Source organism: Antechinus flavipes, chromosome 2 (assembly GCF_016432865.1).
Source record: "Antechinus flavipes isolate AdamAnt ecotype Samford, QLD, Australia chromosome 2, AdamAnt_v2, whole genome shotgun sequence".
Taxonomy (NCBI): domain Eukaryota; kingdom Metazoa; phylum Chordata; class Mammalia; order Dasyuromorphia; family Dasyuridae; genus Antechinus; species Antechinus flavipes.
The window spans coordinates 332,116,489-332,128,683 of record NC_067399.1 but is presented as its reverse complement, the minus strand read 5'-3'; the positions used below and the strand labels follow the sequence as shown (position 1 = coordinate 332,128,683).

The following is a 12,195-nucleotide window of genomic DNA, read 5'->3' as shown; positions in this document are numbered from 1 at the left end:
TGGAGAGTTTTAAGAATCATAAGGCCATGATTGAAAAAATTAGGTTTAATTTCATCCTAAAGGAAGGAGAAGTTTTAGAAGAGAACTCCAGAGAGAAGCAAAGATGAGAACTGAAAGTGATAATGTCAGACAGAGTAACTATGTGAATTGGGTAAGTAGAAAGGGGAACCTTGAGTCAGAAATCTGCCCTCATGCCAAGCTGCCTCTATTGCCATCACCATGGAGAAAAGGAAAGCAAAAGCCAAGGTATTAAGACAAAGCAGGTGGCAGTTTTCTAAAGACATATTGAACAGATACAAAGTGACTTGCCATTATTGATTCTGCAAAGAACAGAGCTAATGAATTCATGTTGTCCTGTCCCTTTCTTCACTTGCAGTCAGAAGAGAAATAAACTTATTTTCTGATCCCTGTTTCTTAAGAATTTGCTCTGCTTTCTGTTCCATTGATTCTCTATGATAAAGCAATTGATGAGACATTGAATTGAATACATCTTTGTGCCAAGAAAGAATTTTTTTTTAAATTACTTCTTTCTTGGCATAATAGGGGCTAAGAGTTTTTTAGAAGATTTTATTGATTCACATTTTTATAACTTTCCAAATCAGGGGAAAATGTGAATTTGCATTACTATTATGTACCAAAAAATGATCCTACAGGCATCTAATTTGTGGAGATTTGTGAACAAACTGAGAACTGGCATTTTTGAGGTAGCCTCATTGGCCATTTCTTTTCATTTGTCTCTTTGCCCTTTTGGGGAGTGGGGCTTAAACAAAAAGTTAAGTCATATCCAAGGTACAGAAATAAAAGAAGTGACGAGAAAAAATAATGCCTGAAAGAAGAATCTAAGAAAGAATACTGCTGCCCACACTAGGGTAGAGGCCAGCGAAGAAGAAATAACTGGTCTCATAATCCACTACCTTAAACCAGTCTCCTCTTTCCCTATATACCATTGCCAGATATGCAAAATTAGTTCTCTAAGGATGTTAAAAGATAAAAAGGGCTAATTGGGAATTACAGAATTCTCTTCTGGATCTGAGCAAATCCAAGCGTGTCAGTCTCCTTATCTTTTTTTTTTTTTTTTTGTGAAAACCATTAGCCATGGAGAATTTAAATGTCTACTTTATAATGTACTAAAAATTTTAAATCCAATTCAATGATCTTGTATTCATTTTTTAAAATGAAAATTAAAGATAAGGAGAATCACTGTTATAGATATTCTAGTTGGAGCCTGACTGTCTATAATGGTCAGTGAAAATACCTGTTCTGCCCAAAATACCTGTACATTGGAGACAAAATCTGGAAGCTTCTACTTTCCAATTGTAGGCCATCATGATAATCCTATTTTTGAAGAGGAATTTTTGCCAGCTGGAAAAGTGGAAGCTAAGGATCATCATCATCACCTGAACCACTTCATAGCTCATACAAGCTCTTGAAAATATGTGAAAATGAAAATAGATTAAAATATGTGGCTAAAAATTTGTACCTGAAAACGCTGGATAATTTCAATGAATGGTTTGTTTCTGCTTTTGTTACTGCATGCCATATGAGATTTATTATGTTTCACAATGTAAGACAAGAAGATGGAATAAAGAACATCTTTAGTGATATCTATGATTTATATGTGAAGTTGGAAATGAATCCATTTTATAAACCAAATTTGTCCATTTGATTAAGTGCATTTGACAGAAAAGTTTAACTTCTTGGGAAGAAACACCTTCTCAGGTGAATACAGAAAACGTCTTAAATATGTAATATCATAGTATGAATTATAAGTAACTAAGAGCCAATCATACTATATCTAGTCTTGGCCTTCTAAGTCTCTGTAAATTAAGCTCCTTTCTACTTAAAAAGACAAGAGGGCACTTTTTGTTTTTATTGTTGCAGGTGACCCAACTAAAATAAGTTATACTTTTGAAAAATACCATATTTAAAAAGACTGCTAGATGAAGTGCTCTGACAATTATTTTTGCCTTAAAAATTGTTTAAAAGGTTCTACTTTGCTTAGTCTAATATAATCTTTTAAAGAAAACAATAAATCAGACAAATGTCATACTATCAATTTGGTTAATAGACCTAAAATTAAAACATAAAAGTTGGTTCACAATAGGACATAAAAATTATAGCATGACACATGATTTTTTAAAAAATTTATAAATATAGGCAATATTCATGGTGCTGAAAAAAGAATTTTTTTTCCATTTGTCAAATTTTGTAGCAAGTATTTATCTGGCAGCACCATGTATCAAATCTGACAATAATACTAAAAAGACAAAAAACTTGGAGCATGTATATAAGATTCTACTTATAAGTGAAAGGAAATGATTATTAAAATCAAAAGTATTAAACAGTACACATTGACATAATCTTTTATCATTATTATGTATTTGGAATCTTGAGGATGTTTTCTTTCCTCATCAAGAGTAACAAGAATGATAACTGCATTTCCTCTTGGTAAATTAGTTTCCTATTTTTACAGAGGTATTTAAGTAATTTATATATTTTAGCTTTAAAGAATAACCTGTATTAAAAGTTGTCAGTTTGATAATAAGCATATAGACTATCACTAGGAAAGTTGTCTAAATTTTTTTGCATTGTAGAAAATATGGGGATTCATTCTAATAAATTATTTGTTATTTTGCAAATAGATGATATGATGATAATGAAATAATTCCTAGAAAAACTACAAAATGTCTAGTAAAGTGTTATTGAATTCAATATAATAAAAAGGAAAGAAAGATAAGAAATATTAACAAATATTAGGCTAACACCTGTGGTTTTATTTATACAGAAGGCTCAAAGAAAAAAAAGAAAAAAACCTTCCTCTACCAATGTAAGGTATGGCACCTTCTCTACAACTTAACGCCTGTTGGGTAGAACCAGGAGTGTGCTAGTAAATGTTTAATAACCAGCTTTCCTGGAAATAAAAAAAAGTATTGTAGACATGACACAGTTTAATCTGTATTATTAATTTTTCTACTTAGCCTTCTTAAGTCTAGACAATCAACAAAACAACTCAAACCGTGATATATGATTTGCTGATTTTGAAAGTATAAATGTTCACACTGGAAATTTAATAATTGGCAAGCTATTTGAAGTTGGTTCCAGCATGCCTTCCCTCCTCGCCTCCCCCCCCCCCCCCAGTTAGAATGAGCACACATAGATTAATTCACATGTCAAACAGCCATTGCCTGTCAGAGACAAGTTTTGAATTGAGGTCTTTTTGATTTAAAGACCAGGTTTCTTTCTCCTATGACACACTACTTCTAACTTTTCTATATTCAGGTGGAATGCCAGAGATATTTAGAAAATACCCCTCTGATTGACAATTCTTTTGAATTTAGATTGACATTAAGATCAGGACAATGAATATGATATACACCCAAGCAACCCAATCAAAACTTCTTTGGTTCCATAGCCCAGATAGAGTTATTTATTTACCCTGGAAAGTGAAAAACCAACCAAAAACCATATTCTGCATTCTAATCTACTGAAGTTCTATCCAAAGCATAAGTTTCTGCCACATTGTGTCCTAATTACAAGGCAGCTCCCAGAAGAATTTGTTTGCATCTCTATCCAGCTTTCCCTGTAACATGATAATTGCTTCATATATATTTTTAAATGTAATAAAACTAGTAATCAGTTGCTGGCAGGCAGGTTAGAGGAAATATAAGACAAACCTTAAGACTAAGGTGATTAGGTTACTATCTTATTTTCAATTAGGGGAAAAAAAATAACTTCTCTATCCAAAAAGAACTTGTTTTAGTTAGGAAAAACTACTATCCAAGTACAAAAAAAAGACAAGGGAAAAATGTGGAAAATAAATTTCCTTTAAAAGATCATTTGCCCTGCAAATTGGTTTTTCAGTGTTATAGAGAAATCTGAAAACAATTCTTTTTTTAAAAATCATTTTAAAACCTGAATTTTTTTTCTTTTCTTTGGGCTTTTGCACTAAGACAGTAAATTATTCATGTTGTTTAAATATTTTTGGTGGAAAATTTTTTTCCCTTTGATTTTCTCTGAGTGCTGCAGAAACAGTAGCTTTTTTGGCTCTTATATTTGAAATAGTATGTAGGTTTCTAAGCTAAGTTTGTCAGAACTTGCCTTTGGGAATCATAGGCATTTAGAAGGGGTTGATTAACATTATATCAAACTTGCAAAGACAGGTTAGAAACAATTGCTTTGCTTCACTTTACATAAGAAAAAATATTTGTTAAAAGAAACACTTTTACTTTGAATATGTTATTGTAAATTACAAAAGATTATCAATTAGACTGAATCTCTTAGAATTATTTTTATCATTAGAGACTGTCATTTGAAAATATATTTTGTATCAGGATTGAAATGGGGGAATCAGAGTGACTTTCCACCACCATCAGCTCTATCATCACTCTTCTAGTCTTCGAAAATGATTTTTAAAAATATAACATCAATACAACTAATCCTATTTAGTAATTTTTTTCTTTTTAAATTAATTAATGTTACTGAATGCAGAACCATAGCAATTCATCAGTCATCCCTTTTAAATACCAATTCTTCTATATCTTGCTTTGATTCTACTATTTTTGGCTCTCTATGTTTAAAAAGAGAGATCAATTGATCCTAATGAATTACACACTTCATATAGCCCAACAGTTAGAACACTGTCAGAACCCCTAAATGATCAACCATTTAGGCCTTTTGTCCTTCCAATTTTGTTAAGATCTGCAATAAAGCCTTTAGGATAGTTCTGGCCCAAACTGAGAGGCATTGTGATTGTATAATGCCAGTAGCCTCTTAGTAGCTAGGAGTCTGGAATTCTGGTTGCAACATAGAATACGAATATAAACCAGTCATTGAACTTGCTAGATCCTTAGTTTCCTTCATTTGTAGAATGGTGATATATTACAAGGTGGTATAGAAAAAACTCTCAGCTTCTAAGTACCAAATAAGTATGAGTTTGCCATAGAATCAAGAGTTCCATGGTTCTAGTGCTTTTTATCTCATTTCTCTAAGGGCAGAAATTCACAAAGTGATCTGCCTAGCATTTGCAGGTAGAATCAGGGAAGTGATTGAACCTGAATAGAAGGAATTGTGGATGGAAAAGAAGAACATATCCTGAAAGACTAGCAATTAGTGGTGGACCACTTGACTAACAATCTGCTCTCTATGTTTTCTCACCCAAACAGGATGCTATAATGTCAGTACTGGCAGATAGTTGAATGGCCTTCCATATCCAAAGCAATTTCTACCTACTTCCAAATGTCATAGGGGCATGGATTTTGCCTGACAAAATACCTGAGATCTTCTCCTCTTGATTTTCCCTCCTTCTCTCATCCTCCTCTCCCTGCCCCACAATAACAGTAACAAATTCAAATATGATAAGGCAGCATAGTAGGAATCATAGAATAGATCAATGTAAATTACACAAGATTCTTGAGCAAACTGAAGTTCTTAGGATAATTTTTAAGTACTACATTTGGACTCAGTGGACCTGGATTTGAATCCCAGCTCTGTAATTTGCTACTTGTACAACCTTAAGCAAGTCACAACCTCGAGGGGCTTCAGTTTCCTCATCTATAAATTAAAAGGTTTGAAGGAATATCCATAAAATACATGGGTAGGTAAGTTAAGAATGCATGCTTGAGAAACAGACATTAGTTGTATCATATTTAATTTGAACAGTCAAGATAAAAATTCTCAAAAAAAATTTTAGGAAGCTTATAATAGCAAATATTTGTTGAATACATAAGGCTCGTAAGAAATTCAGCTCGCAAGGAATTCAGCTAAATGCCGTGAGAGACATGACTTAGAAACAATCACTGTGTTCATGAAAAGTCAAGGCTGATATAACAGATATGATAACTAGAAGTACAAAGTTCAAAGGAAGGAGAGATACTTTTGGCTGGGAGGAGAGAATAATGGCTGGGAAGATTAGTAAACTTTTTTAGAGGAGGTGCCATAATCCGGGTCCTGAATGGTACACAAGGACTGAAAATAGAACTGGGAGAAACTTTGGAAATGGTAGTAAAAAGGGAATCCTAGGCATTCTAGTTTGAGAAAATATTACATGCTATTTTTTTATGTTGACAGAAAAAAGGAATTTGGAGTGAGGTTGAGGTGAAACTCTGAATATAAAAATAAGGATAGAGACTGGTCTGTAATTTCATTAGTACTGGGAAATTTCTCCTGCTGAGGAATTTCTTCCACTAGTACAGATTGCTACCTTCTTCATTTATTATATAGTCTTAGTTGCCTTAGAACTATGATTTAAAGTCAAATGGAAATAGGGTAACTAAACCATACATATGAATCCCTGGAACCACCAATTAACTTAGAAAATCATATATTAACATCATCTCTATTCTATTATGTATTCATTTATTTTGTTAAATATTTCCCAATTACATTTTAGGTAAGAAGTGGATGAGCAGCCCTAAAAAGGACTCACTCCTTTTTTACATGAATCTTGTTCATCTCACGGCTGTGGGTTTGACCCTCCTGGTCTAAAATATAGTGAATAAGTGACTCATTCAAGGTCGTACAGTCAGTATGTGTCAGAGCCAGGATGTGAAAGCAGGTATTTCTGGCCCTGAGTTCAGCTCTCTATTCACTACACCAGAGGTGAAAAAATATGACCTGTACCACTCCTTAAGCAACTGAACCCAATTAAAATTAAATTGAGGAATATTTAACAAAATAAAACACAGTAGAACAGAGATAATATTACTATCTAGCTTTTAAAGTAAATATGCTGCCTGGAGGGCTCATAATTTATAGTTTAGTGCCCCCTCTTTCTTGTTTCTATTTGAGCTTCACACCACTGTATTACATTGTGCCACCTCTCTAAAACAAATAGTATAACTAAATACTTAAGAATTTATTATAAGCTCTATGTTGCCTCATTCAGTTCTAATAAAAGTGATTAGAATCATAGCAACCCATTTTCTATTGAACCTCTGATCCGGTGACACTGGACTGCTGACTATTTCTCAAACAAGATACTCTATCTTCCGAATCTGGACATTTTCACTGGCTGTCCCACATGCCTGGAATGCTTTTCCTCCTAAATCTCTGCCTCTTTGCTTCCTTGGCTTCTTTCAAGTTCCAGTTAATATCTCATCTTTTAGAGGAAGCCTTTCCTCTTCCATCTTGATTCCACTGTCTTTCCTCTGCTTAATATTTCCAATTTATTTTTATATAGTTTGCTTATATATTTTCTCTTCTATTAGATTGTGAGCTACTGGAAAATGTTTCTAATTTAGAGACTTCAGAGAGTTTCCCCTTGGGTTACATCTGGGACACTCTCTTTCTTGATTGAGTTGAGTTATTGTTCAGTCACTTTAGTCATATCTGACTCTTTGTGACCCCATTTGGGGTTTTCCTTGGCAAAGTTACTGGAGTGGTTTGCTATTTCCTTCTCCAACACATTTTACAGATGAAGAAAATGAGTCAAACAGAGTTAAGTAATTTGCCCAGGGTCCCTCAGATTGTAAGTATTTAAGACCATATTTGAACTCAAGTTTTTCTGATAATAGAAGAGAATGATACAAAGATACCATCAAATAAAAATTGTAGACAACTTTTTCAAGGATTTTACAGAACAGGAGAATTATCAGAAGATAGCTAGTAGAATTGTGGGATCTATTGAAGGTTTTATTTAAGGATAGAGAAGACCTAAACATATTTGTGAGCAAACATCATAGGCAGAATTTAATATTTGTGTCTCATTCCAAAACCAGGGCACTTTTCACTCTATCATACTGTTCCATGATTAAGACAGAAGGCTAGACTGCATGTAGGAAATTTCACACTTTCAAATACTCATACACATACACAACTGTCATTTTTAAAACAAATGTTCTTCTCATATTGCTGTATGATAAACTTAATGGAGAGATTCAAGAAGGCAGGAACATTTTTTCCAGTTATAACCTACCCATAGTAAGGATGTTATTGTGAAAATTTCTTGTCACAAAAAGAAGTGAGTCACTTATATTGCAACAGCAAGTGTCCATGAAATGGAGAAAGACCTAGAGATAATCCTCTGAGTATTATCTATATGAGACTATCAATAAGAAAAGCACAAGATGAGAAATCATTTGGTTGTGATCTATACAAGTGGAAAGAATGTCAATATCATAGAGATCACAGAATCATTGAAATAATCTACAAGTGAGGGCAAAACTTTTTTACTCATTTATACAATAAATTTCCTTGAACTCTTTAGAGAAAATTACATTAAAATTATTACACCATGTTTAATTGTGAAGTTTATCATCATGTGGTACTTAATATAAACAATGAGATGTCAATAATGTTATCATATGAGAAATGTTCCTTCATAAAACTGGAAAAGTTAGTTTAGGGACTTAACATTGGAAGAACGAATATTTTTCATTAAAAATGTATAACTCTCTTTACAACTTTACAAGTATCTTTACATTCTCAAGGTAATCAGATGAAACATTTCAAGGATAGTCTTAATACTTTAGAAACTATATCTTACTTTAAATGTGAGAAAAATGCTCATCCCTAGTCTGTTTCTGAAATACTATTTTTCTACAGAGAATACAATAAGGCAAGAGTTCAAACCCACACCTTTCAGATGTACGAGTTGTATCAGTCAGTCTAAATGTCTCATTCCATTATCTTCTTCCTCATCCCTATTTAATTTAACAATAAATTAAATTGAATCAATATTAAATGCATTATTTTGCTATCGCTTTTAATTTAATATTTCTCATTTATGCTCACAGCTCTACTTTAAATGCTTGCAAAACTGTCTAATTTATTTTAGTCATTTGACAATTTCCCCTAATAAAAGGATTAGTATAGAAAAGAGAATAAATAACTTTAAGAACAATATAGATTTTCAAATACTAATGCTATTAAATCTTTTAATAAATTCAATTTCATTGATTCAACTCAACAATCATTTATTGAATAGCTACTATGTTTAAGGCATGTTCGTAAATAAATATGCAATAGGGGACTGAGCAGTTCAGATCCATTCCTTAGAGAATGTGCATATTTACCTTTCCCTTACATCAAAGCTTGTGTAGATATTTTCTTATTCTAGCCACAACTAAGTTATCATACTTTTTTTTGCCTTTTAAATTATTTGATTAGGTTTAAACTTTGAATTGATTAAGTCCAACATTTTTAACAAAAAGTCATCTCCCCGACAATATACTGAAAAATTTATAAAAATTAATTCTAGAATCATTAATTCATTAAATAGAAAAATTTAATTAAGAGTTTCATGCAACTTTATCCTGTGGTATATTTTGGAAAAATATATTGCTCTTGGCATGCAAAATCCTATTTGTTAACCACTCAGCCTTTCCAAAGATTACACTGATTTAAGTTCACTAAATGAAAACATTTCCAGCTTAAAGTCCCTGGTTTTCCATAGGGTAATAGCCTGATTGCAATTCTTTGATTGAAATATTTCTTTTCAATTACTATAAAATATTTCATTGTGATATTGTGTAATGATCTTGAGTAAAGATCACATTTTATAGTAAGAATGATCTTTGAATGTCAAATGCCCAAATATCCTGGGTTGTTAGGAACACAGATAAGTTTTACTATGGATATAATCTTCTGTTGAGTTACTAAGGGTCTGTCTTAAGCTAACTTGAACCTCAAGATTGCTTTTGAAAAAAATCTATTAATTTTCAAGTTTGACCACATGCTATATAGTATGTAAATAATAGTTCAATTGATAATAATTGACCCATTTGGATGACTAAAATGTAAACATATACCATTAGCGTAAGTGTGTAATGTTGTAATCCTAAAACAATTAATAATTACTTTTATGAATATTAAAAAAGTCCTGTAGTTTTAGTAGAATTTATATACTTATGTTGTACATACAAATAATATTGTTGAAAAGTATGAAAATAGTTCTCTTTAAAACAGAAAGTTAAATTTCTTGCCCCTCAGAAAACTTTTAACTTTGGTTTAATAGCATCACAATTTGTAGAGGACACTGTTTTAGACTTCTAGACCTTTTTCTCTCAGAATAGCTTATAGTTACTAGAGTCTAATGTAATGCTCCTCTCATCATTTGTGCTGATGGTGGAAGCCTATGTTTCTAGTTTGCTGAAGCTCTCCTTTTTCAGTGGCATTCTTTTCATTTCTATCTTTAGCCAACTTGATTTTGACCCTGGCTACTGTGTACTCTTAGTTTTGTTTTTTTTTTTTTTTTAATTTGAATTTAGCAACATTTTCTAGATCTCTATTTTGCTGTAGTATGTTAACTCAGATTTAAGTAATTGGCTTTGCTTGTGAATTGCCCCTCTGGATCTGATGTAGATTTCCCTGCACCTGGTCATTTCCCTTCCAAATTTATCCCCAAACCCAATATTGATGAATCATAATAAGTATGGCTACCCTTCCTTCAAAATTGCCTTCGTTTTTCTCCATACACTTTAGAGCAGCCTTACCTTAAGTCACAATATTTCCTTATCTGGCTGCTCTTACAGATCCCAAAGATTTTACTCAGTTATGATTCACTGGTCCTTTTCTGGTATTGGTAGCTATTTTATTCATATTAACTGCCAATTTCCCAATGCAGGGATTGTCTCTTTGCTTCCTTTTGATGTGGCTCTGATAAATATTGCCAATTGAAATTTAGTAGAGTACAAATTAGTGAATTCTTACAGGATTTTGCAATTGTTGCAGTTGGAATTTGCAGTTGTTGGCTTTGATACCAAGGAAGACCATCCATTTAACTCCAGTTTTGATTAGCATAGTCTTTTATGTCATTTATGTCAAACACTGCTCAGGAGTCTATTTTTGGCTTAATATTGATGAGATTTTGATGTGAGGTAGAATAGGTCTATATTATTAATATCTACCATCTCTATCTTTTGTCAATACAAAAACTTAATAAACAAATTCTATATCAATTAGAGAAGAAACAGAAAGAGTTTTTGTTTCTCTCATCAATTAACTATGTGACTTTGGGCAAGCCATTTCACCTCTTGTGATCCTCAGTTTTCACATTCAAAGAATTAGAGTTGGACTAGATTTAATATCATCTGATTTATAATTGGGACAAACCAGATATAGTAGTAAATACCTATAATCTCTACTTCTGGGGAGGCTGAAGTTGTTGGATCAACTTGAACTGGGGAGTTCTAAATTATAATGAGTTCAGTGATTATGTTATCTGCACTAATTCCAATATGGTAAACCCTTGAGAGTAGGAGGCACAAACCAACTCAGAATGGAAACAAAGTGGATCAAAGCTTCTTTGCCTTTTAATAGTGGAATAAGGTCACAGTGGCTACTGCTTTTCTGGCCCAAGTGAGATAAAGAGACAATCTCAAAAAACCGTGGGGAGCAGTGTGTGTGTATCTAGATTGAATTTCATGTATGGTGGGCATGATGACCTAATTTGTGTCAATAACTAACATTTTTTTACCCCTGAGGCAATTGGGGTTAAGTGACTTGCCCAGAGTCACACAGCTAGGAAGTATTAAGTGCTGAGGCCAAATTTGAACTCAGGTCCTCCTGACTTCAAGGCTGGTGATTTATCCACTGGACCACCTAGCTGCTCCAGCAACTAACTTTTAAGTACAATTTTCAAGTGTTAATAATGCGATATGGGGGAGACAGTGTTTAATTAATTGACAATATTCTTGAAACATGAATTAATATAAATTTCAAGGTAGAAGAGATCTAGGAACCATTTAGTCAATGATTCTCTAAGTGTTATTCAGGGGCCTCTGGGAGGTTCCTCAGATCTTTTTAAAGGGTTTTTGGGGTCAAAGCTAGTCGGAAAAACATTAACTATATAGAAGGATACTAAGATGTTTTCATTTCTAATACAGTCAGTACTGACAGACATAACCCACATAGTCCAATCTCTTCAGGGAGGCTCCTCAATAATTTTTAAGAATGTAAAGAGGTCCTAAAACCAAAAAGTTTGAGAACTACTGATCTAGTTTAATACTTTCATTTTGTAGATGAAGAAATTAAAAATTACACAGTAAAAAACAGAGTTAAAATTTGAATCTTCTAATAGGAAGTGAAAAAAGGAATTCCTATTACTTTCTATGTGCAAGGCATTATGTTAGATATTGGACACACAAAGACAAAACATGATAGAACTCAAGGAGCTTGTATTTTATTGGAGAAATACATGCATATAGGTAAGTAAATAGATGGTAGGGGGAGGAGATGGAGAGAGTATTAAACACTTAG

At 32.8% G+C, this 12,195-nt stretch overlaps 1 pseudogene; it reads left to right on the top strand.

The window, feature by feature from the left end:
* The first annotated feature begins 1,238 nt into the window (after positions 1 to 1,238).
* Positions 1,239 to 1,723, top strand: LOC127546674 (trafficking protein particle complex subunit 2-like; annotated as a pseudogene).
* The last annotated feature ends 10,472 nt before the right edge of the window (positions 1,724 to 12,195 follow it).